At 44.3% G+C, this 15425-nt stretch overlaps 1 long non-coding RNA gene across 1 annotated transcript in view; it reads right to left on the reverse strand.

Moving 5' to 3' along the window:
- Window positions 1-1078: 1078 nt before the first annotated feature.
- The window catches only part of LOC128351942 (uncharacterized), a 44061-nt gene continuing 29714 nt past the window's right edge, over window positions 1079-15425 (reverse strand). The window contains exons 3-4 of the long non-coding RNA XR_008320127.1: window positions 2483-2598; window positions 1079-1193 (exon numbers count right to left, since the gene is read on the reverse strand). This is a non-coding gene — a long non-coding RNA (uncharacterized LOC128351942). The remainder of the gene's footprint in view (window positions 1194-2482; window positions 2599-15425) is intronic.

Genomic DNA, 15425 nt, shown 5'->3' on the forward strand with positions numbered 1-15425 from the left:
TGGAAAAAGTATATACAGAGGCTATTCACACACATGTGCAAAACTGGGTTAAGGGAGCCCAGCCCAGTTTTGCATGTCTGTGTGAACCGCCAGGATCAGGCTGATCGGCACCACAGCAGCAAAGCCACCTATGACGCCTCCCTTTAAAACCAGGTTAAGGGAGAGAGTGCTCCCTTAGCCTCGTCTTACCGGCGTTTTTTGCAAGTAGTTGCAGCTAGCAGACTCAGAGAGGGGTGGGGGTATCCCATAATTCACTGTGCACTCGGGGGAGCTCCAGGAGCCGGGTGACATGGGGCGGTGCATCCCAACACCCCAACCCTTGAACCAACTGGCAGCAGCCGGTGATCGCATGGGCAGGCAATCCGCCAGGGCCAGAGGCAAGGACCTACTCATCTGCAGGGGAGGCAAGCTTTTCGAGGCTGCCTCCTCTTGCCCCATCGGAGCCCTTTCTCGGCTCATGAGAAAGAGGTTACAGTATTGCATGCTAGGATGCTTCTGCTCCACAAGGCCTGTTCATTCTGCTGTTTTAAATTGTTTTTTAAACTGAAGCTACTTGTTTAAAATTGTTTTATGTTGGTTTTGTGGTGTTTTTTGATGTTCAGTTTTCATTGCCTTGTAAACCACTTTGATCATTAGAGTAAAAAGTAATAGATAAGTAAGAGTGGAAAAGGTGGAAGTGAAACAGAGCTAGATTGATAACTAAACATGACATTGAAAACCTAGCTGCAAATGGCGTACTTATCAAGTAGGATGCAATATTAAAGATTTTTGCTTCACTGTCTGTTTTGTTTTCCTTTTTCCTGCTGTTCACTTCCTTCTGTGTAGATGCAGATTTAGCCCTTGTTTCCTGGTCACAGAGATTATGCAGTAACCAAATTCCCTGGAGAAGCTACACATCTCCCCAGTGACAAGGATCTTTTCTCCTTGTAAAACTTCACTCATTTTCACACACTCTCCACTTTTGTTGGTCTTTTAAAAAACGTAAATCAAACTTCCCAAAAAGTCAGTTCATTGAAATGCAGTATGTTTCCTTCTACCTTTATATGACAAGATTAAGCAATAACTTCATTTTAGGCAGTGAACCCAAAACTAACAAAATAGGATAACAATATCCTATATCTTTTTACAGAACATAGATTTGTGGGGTGGGGAGCAGTAGGCCTTGACCACAGAGTTTTCACCATGTAGTTCACCTGTTGGGGATAAGAGCAATAAAAAGTCCAATATCAGTCCCTCCATCCTGAACAGTAATAAGCACCATGAGAGTGGGCAGCATTGACCATCTAGAGGTTTGACTGAGAGTCTTCATTAAACAAGGGACATCATGAACACAGCCCATGTACAAGATGCAGGTGTTTTTTCTCTTCAGTGCAGCACCCTTTTGTGTGCAGAGGGCTCAGTCTAGATAGCTATCTGTGGGGGTTATCATTGCCCGGGAGATCCACATCAAAGGAGTCTGTGTTGGCCATACCTGAATGACTGGGGATGATTCATAGTCTACTTCCGATAATCCTTTATTGGGATACAATTGGGCTCCGCACAGCGCTACACTACCACTGGCTGAATAGGTAGGGAAGGGTGTATGGTTCATTCCTTTCATGGTGGTTTCTCTTCCACTTTGCCTTAAGTATCTCCCTCCCTTTCCAGGAAGCTCTATTTTGATGTCCTCTGGCCTGGTGTGGGGGCAGGGGCATGACCATGGCAGGCAGCAGCCCAGAATCTCCTTCATATCTCTCACTGAACCCACTCTTCTGGGTCTACCAGCATCAGGAAATCACCTGCCAGGGGCCTAAAAAGGTGCACCAGCCCCTCCCTCTTGGGCTCCACCCCCACTCCTCACAGGCTCCATGTACTGCAGTTCAGTTGGTCCTCTGAAGGCTTCCTCTGGGTTCTAGGGTGTGCTCACTTGAGGTGGGAAGTACTGATCCCAGACTGCTAAGCCTCCAGATGCTTCCTTCAACACACCCTGTTGCAAGAGAGATGCCCATTCTAAGAAGGGCCATGGATTGAGAGAGAGAGAGAGAGAGAGAGAGAGAGAGAGAGAGAGAGAGAGATCGAGATCGAGATCGAGATCGAGATCAGCATTAGTGTGCCAGGTGATTTTCCAGTATTTTTCCTTAAACCAGTATGGTTGTAAGGACCACAGCAGGTAGAGATTCTACCACATCAAGTAGAAGTTTGTGACTTTGACCCATTGGAGCCACAGCAGGGGCCAGTGACCAGGGTAAAAGGAGTGGGCCACGAGTAGTAATGCCTGGCCACAAAGTCTTTATTTATCAAGGGGAGAGCAAATGACCCTATCCATGCCCAGCACAGCATACCTCCAGTGGCTGTTGCTGATGTCTATCTTATGTTTCTTTTTTAAATTGTGAGCCCCTGAGGACAGGAAGCCATTTTATTTATTTATATCTATGTAAACCGCTTTGGCAATTTTTGTTGAAAAGCAGTTTACATAGATTTCTCATCGCTGTCATCCACTTACCAGTTAGCAGCCTTGGTAGCAGTCAGTCTATGACTCAGGTACATGAACAAGTATTTCTCATCACAGGAACACTGAACCAAAACACTGTGCCAGCCCCAGAGGGTAGAGGCATCAATCTGCAAGATAAAGGGTTGCTGAATGTTTGAGTTGTGGAGAACAGGATACTGACACAGGGTGGCCTTCAGGTTCTGGAAAGTAGTCTCGTAAGTGGGTGTCTGCTGTACTTGTATTGAAGTCTCTTCCAGGTTAGCTCACTTAAAGCAGTCACTCAGACTGCAAAGTGGGGGACAAAAAATTTATAATAGCCCTAGGAACGGTTGGTTTTGAACTGCTGTAGGATATGTATCTTGCCAATTACAGGTTGGGGTTCATTCTCCCCCCATGACATAGTGGAAGTACTGAATTTGGATCCAGGCTACCTTGCACTTGGTGGGGCTGGCTGTTAGCCCAGCCTGGAGCAAAGCTTAGCAGCACCTGTTGTAGATGGTAGGAGCGGTCCTCCTACGTTGGACTGTGCATGACTATGTCATCCAGAGAGGTAGCAGCAAAGTACCCCCAAGCCCACCAGAACTTGGCCCATCAGTCACTGAAATGTTGCTGCAGCACCATGGAACCCAAAGGGCATCTTCAACAAACCCTGGGGGTCAGGGAAGGCAATTTATTTTCAAGAAGCAGGAGACAGGGGGATCTGCTAATAACCCTTGACAACTCTAGTGTGGTGAGGTAAGCCTCCTGCCCAGTCAATCAAGCAGTTCATTCACTGTGAACATGGGGTAGGTGTCAGATTTGGACACCACATTTAGGCTGTGAAAATCAATACAGACCTTTGTGGACACATCAGGCTTAGGGACCATGAACAGGGAGGCTCTGGCATGGGCAGAAGGAGGTCTCAATGGTCCCAGGGCCAACATGTCCTCTACCTCCCATGTAAGAACTGGGCATGTGATACGACCACAATGACAAATATCTATATACTGCTTTTCAACAAAAGTTCCCAAAGCAGTTCACACAGAGAAATAAAAATAAATAAAGATGGATCCCTGTCCCCAAAGGGCTCACAATCTAAAAAGAAACAAAAGATAGACACCAGCAACAGCCACTGGAGGGATGCTGTGCTGGGGCTGGAGAGGGCCATTTCCTCGCACCCTGCTCAATAAAGAGAATCCCCACTTTTAAAAGGTGCCTCTTTGCTCAGTTAGCAGGGGACACTGACACTGAAGCACATGTAGAGGGCCCCTTTTCATGAATACCCCCCATGTGATAAAGGGACACCCCAGAAGGATGTTGGGATGTCCACAGAGGATGTCACAAAGGGTGTGCTCTTGGCAGTTCCCTTCCTAAGCAAGTGTTCCGGAGACCACATCATCTAAGCTGACCCCATGATGTTTGATATTTGGGAGGAAAGTAATGTTGTAAGAGGCAATAAAGATAAATTGGGGAAACTATTGGAAAGGTTGGTCTACATCCAAACTACATGGCTTGTGGTGTTCCATAATGTTGTACAATTGCTGGCAGAAGACCTTCTCTGGGAGATATGCAAGGCTGTGCAATGTGTCATGCAACATGTCAACATCTTCCACTAGCTCAAGTACTAATCTGGAACAGAGGTTCCTTTCTTTGTGCAGTGACATAGTGCTATGTCCTTACGCTAGCACAACAACATGATGTTAGCTCAACACTAGTCTGGATGAAGGCCATTGAGTTTACAATATAGTACGGCATCTCATTAGAAGTAAAAATTGATATTGCTATACTCAGCAACTGGTAAATAAAACAATAATTACCTTATTCGTACAGGTAAAGTGCAAAAATCTTTACACAGTACTATCATTTTAATGAAATCACCATCTTTGTACAGCTAAATATCTTCCTCTAGATATTTCTTAGCATTCTGTGGTTTTCTTCCACTAGCACAAGCTGATTATCAGACCTAAGGCAACATGACTTGCCTCCCGATATATCCATTTAATATGTCCAAAACAAGCCGCTAGCTACTGCTTTCAAAGGACTGTCTGACAGATCCTATTCACTTTCAAAGTAGCTCATTCCAGTTTGAATAATTATCTTCCATTTCCTGCTTTCTGACACTTTTCAATGATTTGTTGACATCTGAAGAGATATGTGCAATCCCACAAGAGGCAGCTGGACTTTCTACCCACTAGATATAAATACAGAAAGAATTCCCATACAAAACCTGAAATAACCACGTCCTTTGCAAATGGTGAGCTACATCTGCATTTTAATAGGACACTTCTTTTAAAAGGGAGAATTCATGAATAACCTTACCAGTTTTAACTTTTTCATTGCCAGTTACACATCAAAACCAGTTAAAAATTCATACTTGGATGGATAAAAACTAGATCTATATCCATCCATCTTCTATATTTACAGGGTGTGTGTGTGTGTGTGTGTGTGTGTGTGTGTGTAGCATGGTTTTATTCCTAGGCTTACTGAAATGTTAAAAAACAAACAAACCTGTAGTTGTTTTTTGTAACAGAAGAGACCCTTCCAGTTATAAGTCTGCCTTTAAATATGTGTTTAGATAAATGTGTAGTTTGGTCCTAAATGAGAATTGTGAGGGTATAAAAACAAATAAATACACGCAGAAAGTCCTAGTCAAAAAAGCAACACTAGAAACTTTATAAAATAACAGTAACTCTATCTAAACTTTGTATTCCTCCAAATAATTTAGGGGAGTATGGAGTTATCCCATTTTATCCTAGTCCTTGAGGGAGTTTGGGCACATAAATTGTGACTTGCCCAAAGCCACCCGAGGCGGTTTCATGACTGAGCAGCAGTTTACTAATTGATTTAGCAGTTCAAATGCTTCAGTCTGGCCTTTTGAAACTCATAAAACCTAAGTAGAAAGAAGAAACCTCAGCACTATCAGTGAAGTCTAGTGGCTAGATCAGAGATCTTTACAGCACAGGCTAATGCATTTTGAGTCAGACCTAAGCCCCTCTGTGCTTGATGGGGCTTATCCTCTACTGGGCAACATAACCGGCCACTACATAGACATTAGGGACTTTCCAGGGCTGCTGCACAACCTGAAAGGCAACATTAACAGAACAGTTGTGGAACAACTTAAAACTGCTTCTTCTCTGGGCAGTCATGAAGCACAACTTCCACAATGGAAGGAGCCAGTGTGTTCTGGATTGCAGCCTTAAACTGTTGAATATCATCTAGTAAGTCGATTCCTTGCAGAAAACCACATTTTCTTGTGCTACAGCCATCACAGGCAGTTATACCTGAAAGGCTTATAAATTAAAACTCTTTTCCTTCTGTGCTCCAACACTATCCAGTTGCCGGCAGAGTTGTTAGTCAAGCTAATAAATATGTATATACATATATTAAGCAAGCAAGAAAGCTGGAGTTTCTTCTGTGGCAGAGTTCTGGACCAGCAAGAGTCCCAGAAGAATTCAGACCTCAGACAAATATGAGAAAAAGCAAGAGTCAGGCAAGAAGGGTCAGGACCTCGGACAGCACTGAGCAAGTGAGACTGAAGCTCTTCTCACAATCTGTGAGAAGAGCTTCTGTTGGGCTTGTGGGCAGAGCGGGCTTAGCCAGCTCTTCCCACAGCCGAGCAGCCACTCGTAGCTGGGCAGCCGCATCGACCACCCACATGGCTGCCGGCTCCGTTACAGAGCCGGCGGGGGTTGCGGGGATTGGGGGCCGCGCAGCCCCTGGGAGTCCCAAGATGCCCCACGCAAGTGCGCGGGGCATCCTGGAGAGACCCCCGACCCTGGGAGGCTGCTTGCGGCCTCCCAGTGGGGGTCTCCTCATGTGTTGACGCTGCGCAGAGCCGCAGCGCGGCAGCACACGAGCAACCAAATGGGGTTAGCGGAGTGCTAGCTCTGCTAACCTTGTTTAAGGGGAGGGGTACGTTAGGTGGCTTGCTGCCGGGAGCCACATGGCTACCGTGGCAGCAGACAACCAGGAGAAATCGGGCTAGGCTCTCTTAGCCCAGTTTCTCCTGGTAGTGTGCATAGCTTCATTGAGTTGGAAAGTAAACCAGAGCATGCAAAATGCTGTTTCAACAAAGGTCTGGCATCTACTGTAGGTTTTTATAGGCTGCTGGCTAATCAGGGTGGCTTGTCCAACCCTCTCAAGGAAAAGCTTCTGTGGCTTAGAGAGGCCTTGTCTGACTGATGCTTCTGGTGCTGGGGACCTCGGCTTCATCTGTTGGGTTTTCAGCACATTTTTCTGAATCAGAAGATGACGACAGAGCCATATCCTTGGTCTGTGGAGGGGATGATGGATCCAACACCACTAATTTATATTGTGCAAGGGGTTCTAGAGTGGGGGCTTCTGAAGTATGGACCATGGGGGCTTCCTTCTCCAACATCCTCTGAAACCTCTGCCTTGTCTCCCGATTGTTGGGGAGGTACTGACTCCAGGAACATGACAAACACCAATGTACTAGATCAGGGCTGCACAACTTTGGGCCTGCAGCTGTTGTTGAATACAACTCCCATCATCCCTAACCATGGTGTACAATAGTCAAGGATAATGTGAGTTGTAGTGCAACAATAGCTGGAGGTCCAAAAGATCCATGGTGTGAAGGGAAACACCAAGGGACTTCAGTTCAGCCCTGAATAGTCATGGATGAATGAAAAATACCCCAGGACACAAAGCATGTGCAAATCAGCTCCACCTTCTCAGTGTACTCCCATTCTACAGGTTCAGCTTAGCTGCATCAGAAGGGCCTGAATTTTAATTTTGGTTTACTTATCACTTTTTGCTCTGGAAGAGGTCTTTAGACTTCCCCCTGTTATTTTCATGGTAGTCTTGAAGACCATCTGAACACATAGTGTGCTCCCCTGTTTAAAAATAATTGGGCCAAAGTGTTAGGCTGAATATTTAGGTTCAGATCACGCCTCAGGCATGAATTCACAAGTAACTTTCAGAAAATCACTGTCACCTAGCTTTCAACTTCCTGAACTGTGAAATGGAAGGAATAATGAACCACTTCATAGGACTGTTTTGACAATAAAGAGCACATTGCACACTAAAGGTACAATCTGTTCCTGTAGTGGAAACTTCTTACTCCTATAATAAAATTTCCTTTTACTGATTTGCAGGCTGCACTTTTAGAACACTTGAGATGTCCTCAGGAATTATGCCCAGAGGCATAACTATAGGGGGGGCAGGGGGGGCACGTGCCCCGGGCGCCATCTTTCCTGGTCACATGGGGGGCGCCGTCATGACCAAATTTTTAAAAAAATTTTTAAATTTTTTGTTAATACAAATGTTTCCTGCTCAGTGCAGCAGTGCTGCAGCAGTCAAGGGAGCGCGTTGGTGCCCCCTTCCCCACAAGCGGTCCCTTCAGCGCCACCTGCACCCCCCCGCATTGCTTTGCTGGCACCTGGCGGCCAGTCAGTGGCCTGGCTTGGCAGCGGCGGTGGGCGCTTGTGAGGAAAAACCTAAGTATAATGTAGTATGTTGGGGGGGGCGGGGGGCATGGTGGGGGGGTGACATTTCAGTGCTTGCCCCGGGCGCCGTTTTCCCTAGTTACGCCTCTGATTATGCCACCAGTAATGTTATCTGGCCTGGGATGTTAATGAATATGAATGATTAATAATAGAATAGAAATCTATTTATATAGATTTCTATAGAAATCTATAGCCCTAGACAGAGGCAGTCTTAACCCCTGCACTTTGGGGCTGAAGTCCAGGGCTTCCATAGCTCCTGGGAGCCCTCAAATCCTCTTTAGTCTGTCCCAGGTGGTGTGGTCACCCGGCCAAGTATGATGATGCTTAATTTGCAGGGGAGCAGGGGGTGGGGGGGCTCCAGAGGCCTTTAGGTCCAGGCTCCAAAATTATCTAGGTGCACCTCTGGCCCTTGAAATCTTTCCCCTTGTTAAAGACAACCCATCTTCCTACTCAAATTAAGAGTTTTGCATAGTGGTTGTCATGGAACGTAAGCAGAATGGAGGCTCATCAGTTCTAAATTGAATCAGGATGGGGAGATAACACTATACTGTTGATGAAAAGTTTAAGCTGGAAGAACAGTGGGTAAATGGCAGGGAGGTAAAGGGCAATGGCTCTGGGAAGATCTGTCAGGAGAAAGAGAATGACCTCACAAAGCTGAAAACTTAATATAATCTTGCTGCGCAATCTCCACCTACAGCAAAACAACAACAACAACACCCAAACAGGGGTGTATCTATGGTGGGGCAGGCAGGGCACGTGTCCCGGGCATGACTTGAAGGGGGCGACATTTAAAAAAAATTTTTTTTAAAAAAATGGCTGCCAAAAACAAAATGGCCACTGTGCATGCTCAAATGGCCTTTGTGAGGCCCTAGGCCATGCCAGGCCTTGCAGAGGCCATTAGAGCATGTGTGGTGGCCATTTTGTTTTCAGCAGCCATTTTTTTTTAAAAAGATTGTTTTAAAAAATGGCCACCGCACATGCTCAAATGTTCCCTGCAAGGCCCTAGAGGCCAGTGGGGGGAGGGAAAACCTTTGCAAACCCCCCACAGCCTTTAGGAGGCCCCCCGAAGGGGCAACAGTTAATTTTTTAAAATACATATATATAATATAAGTCACTGTACACATATTCACTTTGGCACTATGTGCAGAGAATCAGGGCTTGTGAATACTGAGCTGAAGCTTATGAGCTAAGATTGTATTCATTTGCTCTTACCTTGCTTCTTGTGATAAGTGAGTTAAATGTGATGTCTTAATAATATGGCTATTAATGGTGAGTTTGTCTTTGAATCAATGTGAAATTCTTAGTATTAAGACCCACTGGCAGTTTCTTGCTCTCTTTCTCTCATTTTAACTGTCTTTCTGAAAGACTAGAATATATTCCAAGCAGTGACACAGTTTACTCTGCATATCCTTTAATTATTTTCAGAGTATCTGGGAAAAGTCAAATTCTCCATTTATTTTTAAAACTCATGTAATAGTGATGCTACAATGCATAGTAGAGAATTAGACTGTTTAGTTTTCCAAGTACACCTCCACATAGTATTTGGTTATTTCATGAGCCCCAGCACACTGAAATTTGTAGTTTTCCAGCATTTTTTGGTCTGGCTATGTCCACTGCTAAATAGTTTTTGAAATATTAAAAGATTAACAAGCTTGACTTGTATTTTTCAGCTGATATTATGGTAAAGTTATCTGAAAGATGGGTGTCAGATGTTTGGACAGGGGATGCAATTTCAGTGCTTACCCTAGGAGCCATTTTCCCTAGATACGCCTCTGCACCCAAACTACATCTTAAATTAACATTTATTCATAAAGGAAACCCTAAATACCAACATACTTGGGAATCTGTAGAGGAGTTACAGTAAAATAAACATATGTCCCTCTTTACTCACAAGCTGATACAAATTGAGTTCAAAGTCTATTTTTACCCAGATTCTACATTTATGTAGACATGGAAATAAGCCCCACTTGCCTCAGTAGAATATATCTCCACATAAGTATGTTTAGTCTTCTATGTTTAGTCCTTCAGCATAGCAATATATGAGCAGTAACCACAACCATACAGATGTATGTAAGCTGGATGGTAGGGTTTCTGTGGAAGTGTACTCAGGGCAACTGTGACTCCTGGAAATATTCCCTGAGGATTGTGCAGCCCCCAGGGACATATTTTTTGGAATCCCAATGGACATCAGAGGGAAAGGGAGAACATAATAATTAGGGGGTGTGCAATTCAATTCAACCCTGAATCTATTCAGGTCAAATCAAAGGCAATTTGGTGATTCATCCTTGAATCAAATCACCCTTAAAATAAAAGACCCAATTCAGGGTCAAAGAGAATCACCCCTGATTTGACCAGAATTGATTTGGGTGATTCAAGTACTATTTTGCGACCTGTTTTTCCAGGGAGAGTTGGAAAAACGGGCCACAAAATGGTTTGCCCCCCACCACCACTGCCCACCCCCGAGGTGAGCTGGTCTACCAATTGGGGTCAGGAGATACACTAGTCCTCTGCTCCAAACTTGGTGTGTCAGCCTGCCTTGGAAAACTTGTCTACCAGTCTGGGTAGACCATCCCTCTGAGGCAGACGGACATGCTGTCTCTCCCCAGAAAAAAAAACACTATATTGAAGCCTGTTTTTCTAGCTATCCCTGGAAAAATGCTCGAATCACCCAAATTGATTCAAGTGATTCAATGATTCTGCTATTTAATTTGAGTTCAAATGGAATAGCAGAATCTGATTCATGCACACCTCTAATCAAAATTGCACCTCCCCCATAGTACATGCTGCATGTTCAGTACACATGTGAAGAAGGAGAGTCCTTTGCTATGGGTGGGGAGTCCAGGGCATCCTCAGAGTCGAAGGATATAGGCAGAGGAGTATCCTACCGGCAAGGTACAGGCAGAAGTTCCCCAGCATCAGCTAACCTTTCAGGTGCCTTGCCCTCTGTTCCTTCATCGCTCAGTCCTGATTCTGCTAGTAGTATTGTCAAATTCCTGAACAGATTCACAGGGGAGGGTTAAGCAGTTCCTTCCTGGGACCCTGAAGTATCTTGTGGTGCCTCATCATTGTCATCACTCAACCCTGTCAGGTATGCTGGTTGGTTTGGGTTCATGACAATGTGCTTCATTAGTCTGGATTTCAGCTACAGTGTTTTATTCACTCTATTTTCTCTCCAGAGAAAATCAGGAAATCTGAATCAGGAAAACTGATTCTGCAGCAGAAGGTACTTGTGTACAATGCTGATTGGTTGCCACTTCTGACATAATGAAGCTGCCTCCCCCTCCCATGAACAAGGTTTTGGAGGTGGGGAGGAACCACCCCCCCACACACACACCTGAAGCATTTTTGTTGGTGCCAGATATAACTTTGAGCCATCATTTGATTCATTGGCTAATACATCTGTCAAATGCAGTGTAACATCTGTGTGTGCCCACCCTGCAAAAACCACACATGTTCCATCTCCATAGGAGGGAAAAACGCAAAGGAAGCCCTATTTTAAGGAAGATGGGATGTCTCTAACAGGGTTTGGAGGGGGGAGATTTCTAGAGTTTAATGACATTTAGGGGTTGTGTGTGGGTTTTTTTTTAATGGTGCCATTTTTTGTGAATTATTGTCACTCATTTTGTCACTTTTTTTTCTACTGCTGCTTGACAAACAAGGACCCCAGGCTATAATTACCGTTAAAAGCCTCTCTGTGCTGGTCAACTAGCTATTTCTAAGAACATAAGAACAGCCTCCTGTTTCGTACAGTGGCGCACCAGAGGCCGCTGGGAGCCACAGGCAGGAGTTGAGGGCATGCCCTCTCTCCTGCTGTTACTCCCCTGCAACTGGTACTCAGAGGCACCCTGCCTTTGAGGCAGGAGGTGGCCCACAGCCCTCCAACTAGTAGCCGTTGATAGACCTCTCCTCCATGAAGTTATCCAAATCCTTAAAGCCATCCAGGTTGTTGGCTGTCACCACATCTTGTGGCAGAGAATTCCACAAGTGGATTATGCGTTGTGTGAAAAAGTACTTCCATTTTTTGGTCCTAGATTTCCCGGCAATCAATTTCATGGGATGACCCCTGGTTCTAGTGTTATGGGAGAGCGACAAGAATTTCTCTCTATCCACTTCCTCCACACCATGCATGATTTTATAGACCTCTATCATGTCTCCCTGCAGTCGTCTTTTTTCTAAACTAAATAGCCCCAGGTATTGTAGTCTTGCCTCATAAGAAAGGTGTTCTAAGCCCCTGATCATCTTGGTTGCCCTCTTCTGTACCTTTTCCAGTTCAACAATGTCCTTTTTAAGATGTGGTGACCAGAATTTTATGCAGTATTCCAAGTGTGGTCGCACCATAGTTTTGTATAAGGGCATTACAATATTAGCCGTTTTATTTTCAATCTGCTTCCTAATGATTCCTAGCATGGAATTGGCCTTTTTCACAGCTACTGCACATTGAGTTGACACTTTCAATGAGCTGTCCACCACGACCCCAAGATCTCTCTCCTGGTCAGTCACCGACAGCTCAGATCCCATCAATGTATACATGAAGTCGGGGTTTTTTGTACCAATGTGCATCACTTTACACTTGTCAACATTGAACTGCACTTGCCAATTTGTCGCCCACTCACCCAGTTTGGAGAGATCCTTTTGGAGCTCCTCACAATCTGTTTTGGATTTCACTACCCAAAACGGTATCATCGGCAAATTTGGCCACCTCTCTGCTTACCCCTGCTTCTAGATCATTTATGGATAAATTAAAAAGCACTGGGGCCAGTACAGATCCCTGGGGGACCCCACTTCTTACTTCCCTCCATTGTGAAAACTCTCTATTTATACCTACCCTATGTTTCCTGTTTTTCAACCAGTTAGCTAGCCACACATGTACTTGTCCCTTATCCAATGACAGATTTACCTTTGCAGAAACCATGCTGGTTCACTCCCAGCAGGGCCTGTTCTTCTATGTGCTTTATAATTTTATCCTTGAGGATGCTTTCCATCAATTTGCCTGGAACGGACGTTAGGCTAACCGGCCTGTAATTTCCCAGATCACCCCTGGATCCCTTTTTGAAAATTGGTGTTACATTTGCTACTCTACAGTCCTGTGGTACAGAGCCCGATTTCAGGGATACGTTATATATTTTAGCAAGGCGGTCGGCAATTTGACATTTGAGTTCTTTGAGGACTCTTGGATGGATGCCATCCAGCCCTGGTGATTTGTTAGTTTTCAGTTTTTCCAGACAGTTTAGAACATTATCTCTCATCACTTCTATCTGACTCAGTTCTTTAGCCTCCATCCCTAAAAAGCCTGTTTCAGGAATAGGTATATGCTCAGTATCCTCTGCCGTGAAGACAGACACAAATAACTCATATAGCTTCTCTGCAACCTCCATATCCTCCTTAATAATCCCTTTCACTCCCTCACTTTCTAATGGTCCAACCATCTCCCTATCTCCCTCCCTTCTCTTTCACTTCCTGTCACACGATCTAGTAGAATGAGAGGCATTCCAATACTATGCATGATTACACACCCAAAAGGTTGATGCCTTACTGGCCCATGTGACTAGAAAGGGGCTGTGCCCATTATTGCATTGGGGTGGGCTGTTCATCCAATGGCTGACCATTTGGGTGAACAGCCCATGCCCATGCAATAAAAGGACATGCTGGGAGGGCACTGGGACATCTGCAGAAGATGCCCTGATCTGTGCACTCTCTTCGTGTCCCCCTTCTAATCACCTGGGCCAGTGAAGTAGAGTCCAAACACCCAAAGTTAAGCACTTTGAAGTCCCACTGATTTCTCTCTCACACACACTGAAACCAGTGAGATTTCAAAGTCCCCCAATATTTGTAACCACAAACAAATCAATAACAGTGGCTTCTACTAACTCAGAGGCTGCAAGAATCCTGAAATCAGTTTGTCTGGAATAACTCCTATAATTTAGTTTAATTTCTTAGAAGTGGCTTCAAGATGGTAGCTGTTACCTTTTGGAACATTTGCTTGTGTGTGTTGCCAGTTCAGAAATGATTCAGCACACAAACTATCAGGTTTGTATTGTACAGATCCTGTTAATTTAGAATATCTTGGACATAGGAAAAACCTTGTTTGGGAAAGAAATGTGAAACTGTGGAAGAAAATAAATTTTATCAGCATTAATACTTAGTGATAAATCATCTTAAGAACATCCCACCACAACTTAGAGAGAGGTCAGTGACTTTCAGATAGATGCTTGCCGTTATTAGAATCAACGAAGTCTAAATGCCATTTTGTAATGTAAGCATTATTGTTTTGTGAATCAGTCAGCCCATGATTAAAAACTGGCCCTTTGGTTACTGAATGGTTATCATATTTATCTCAATCAACAGTGCCCCTTACTGGTCAGACAGCTGAAAGAGATCTATTTTATCTTCAAATACCGCCCCCCTCCTTTACAGAAACATTCTCAACAAATGTGTCAATACCACTTTGACTAAATGAAGGAATAACAAACTCTAGAGTCTGCATTCATGGGTTCGTATTTTCACAGTCTTTTAAAATATTCCAGTCCTTGTAGATTTCTATCAACCTTTCTGAAGTTAAATGTATAATTAAGGAAATTGTGCTGCAGTGATGGCAAAAAAGCTAGAAACTCTTCCAAAGTTACATGAACAATAAATTCCCAAATACCAGACTCCCTTACAAAATAGTTTTGTCAGATATCACTCCAGAGAGAGAGAGAGAGAGAGAGCGCTCCAGGTAGCCAATCATGGAAATGGCTGCCATCACAGATACAGTGTTTGCCTCTTCAGATGAATTACTCTGTAACCATGAATAGTGTGCTGCTGGGGTTGTAGCATAATAGTGTTTAGCACTTAAAGGGTTAAAGGTTTAACCTGTTAAGAGGTGGAGTTAAATAAAGGAAGGACTAGCTCCCCTGGGAGGCTTTTTCTTCAGTGAGGTTATTAACACAATCAAAAACTGTGTTCTACCCAGGTTTGGGAGCTGTGTGTGCTCCCAATTTTTGGTTATGTGGAAGCAAGTTAGGAGGAAAATCTGGGTAGCTTTTTCTCCTGCCCTGCTTCCACACCATAACTTCTACCCAGGTTTTCCTTTCAACTTGCTTCCACACAATCAAAAATTGGAAGCACACACAGGTAGAGCAGTTTCCACTTGTGTGAATGACCTCAGTTTGTGTTCTTCTAAAATGGCTGCTAGTCTTTATTTGCAAACACTACAATTGTGAGTGACAGGCCAGGGTGGGACTTCCAGCCCCACTTTCAATGGTTGTACTTGCACATGATGTCTTTGGAATAATGTCCAAAAAGAATTACACAATAGTTTACTTCTTATCTGTAACCCACATTTGAGGGAGCCTTTACCCAGGTTCACTCTTAAAATGAATACATGTACAGTTACTCACACAAACACAAGTACATATATACAATAGGGATGTGCATGGAACCGGTTTGGCCAGTTCGGTTCTAATCCGGACTGAATTTGAACCGGCCTGGCTTCGGGCTCAGCCAAACTGGGTCCGGTCCAGTCCAGACAT

This window comes from Hemicordylus capensis, chromosome 3 (genome assembly GCF_027244095.1).
Source record: "Hemicordylus capensis ecotype Gifberg chromosome 3, rHemCap1.1.pri, whole genome shotgun sequence".
Classification (NCBI taxonomy): Eukaryota; Metazoa; Chordata; class Lepidosauria; order Squamata; family Cordylidae; genus Hemicordylus; species Hemicordylus capensis.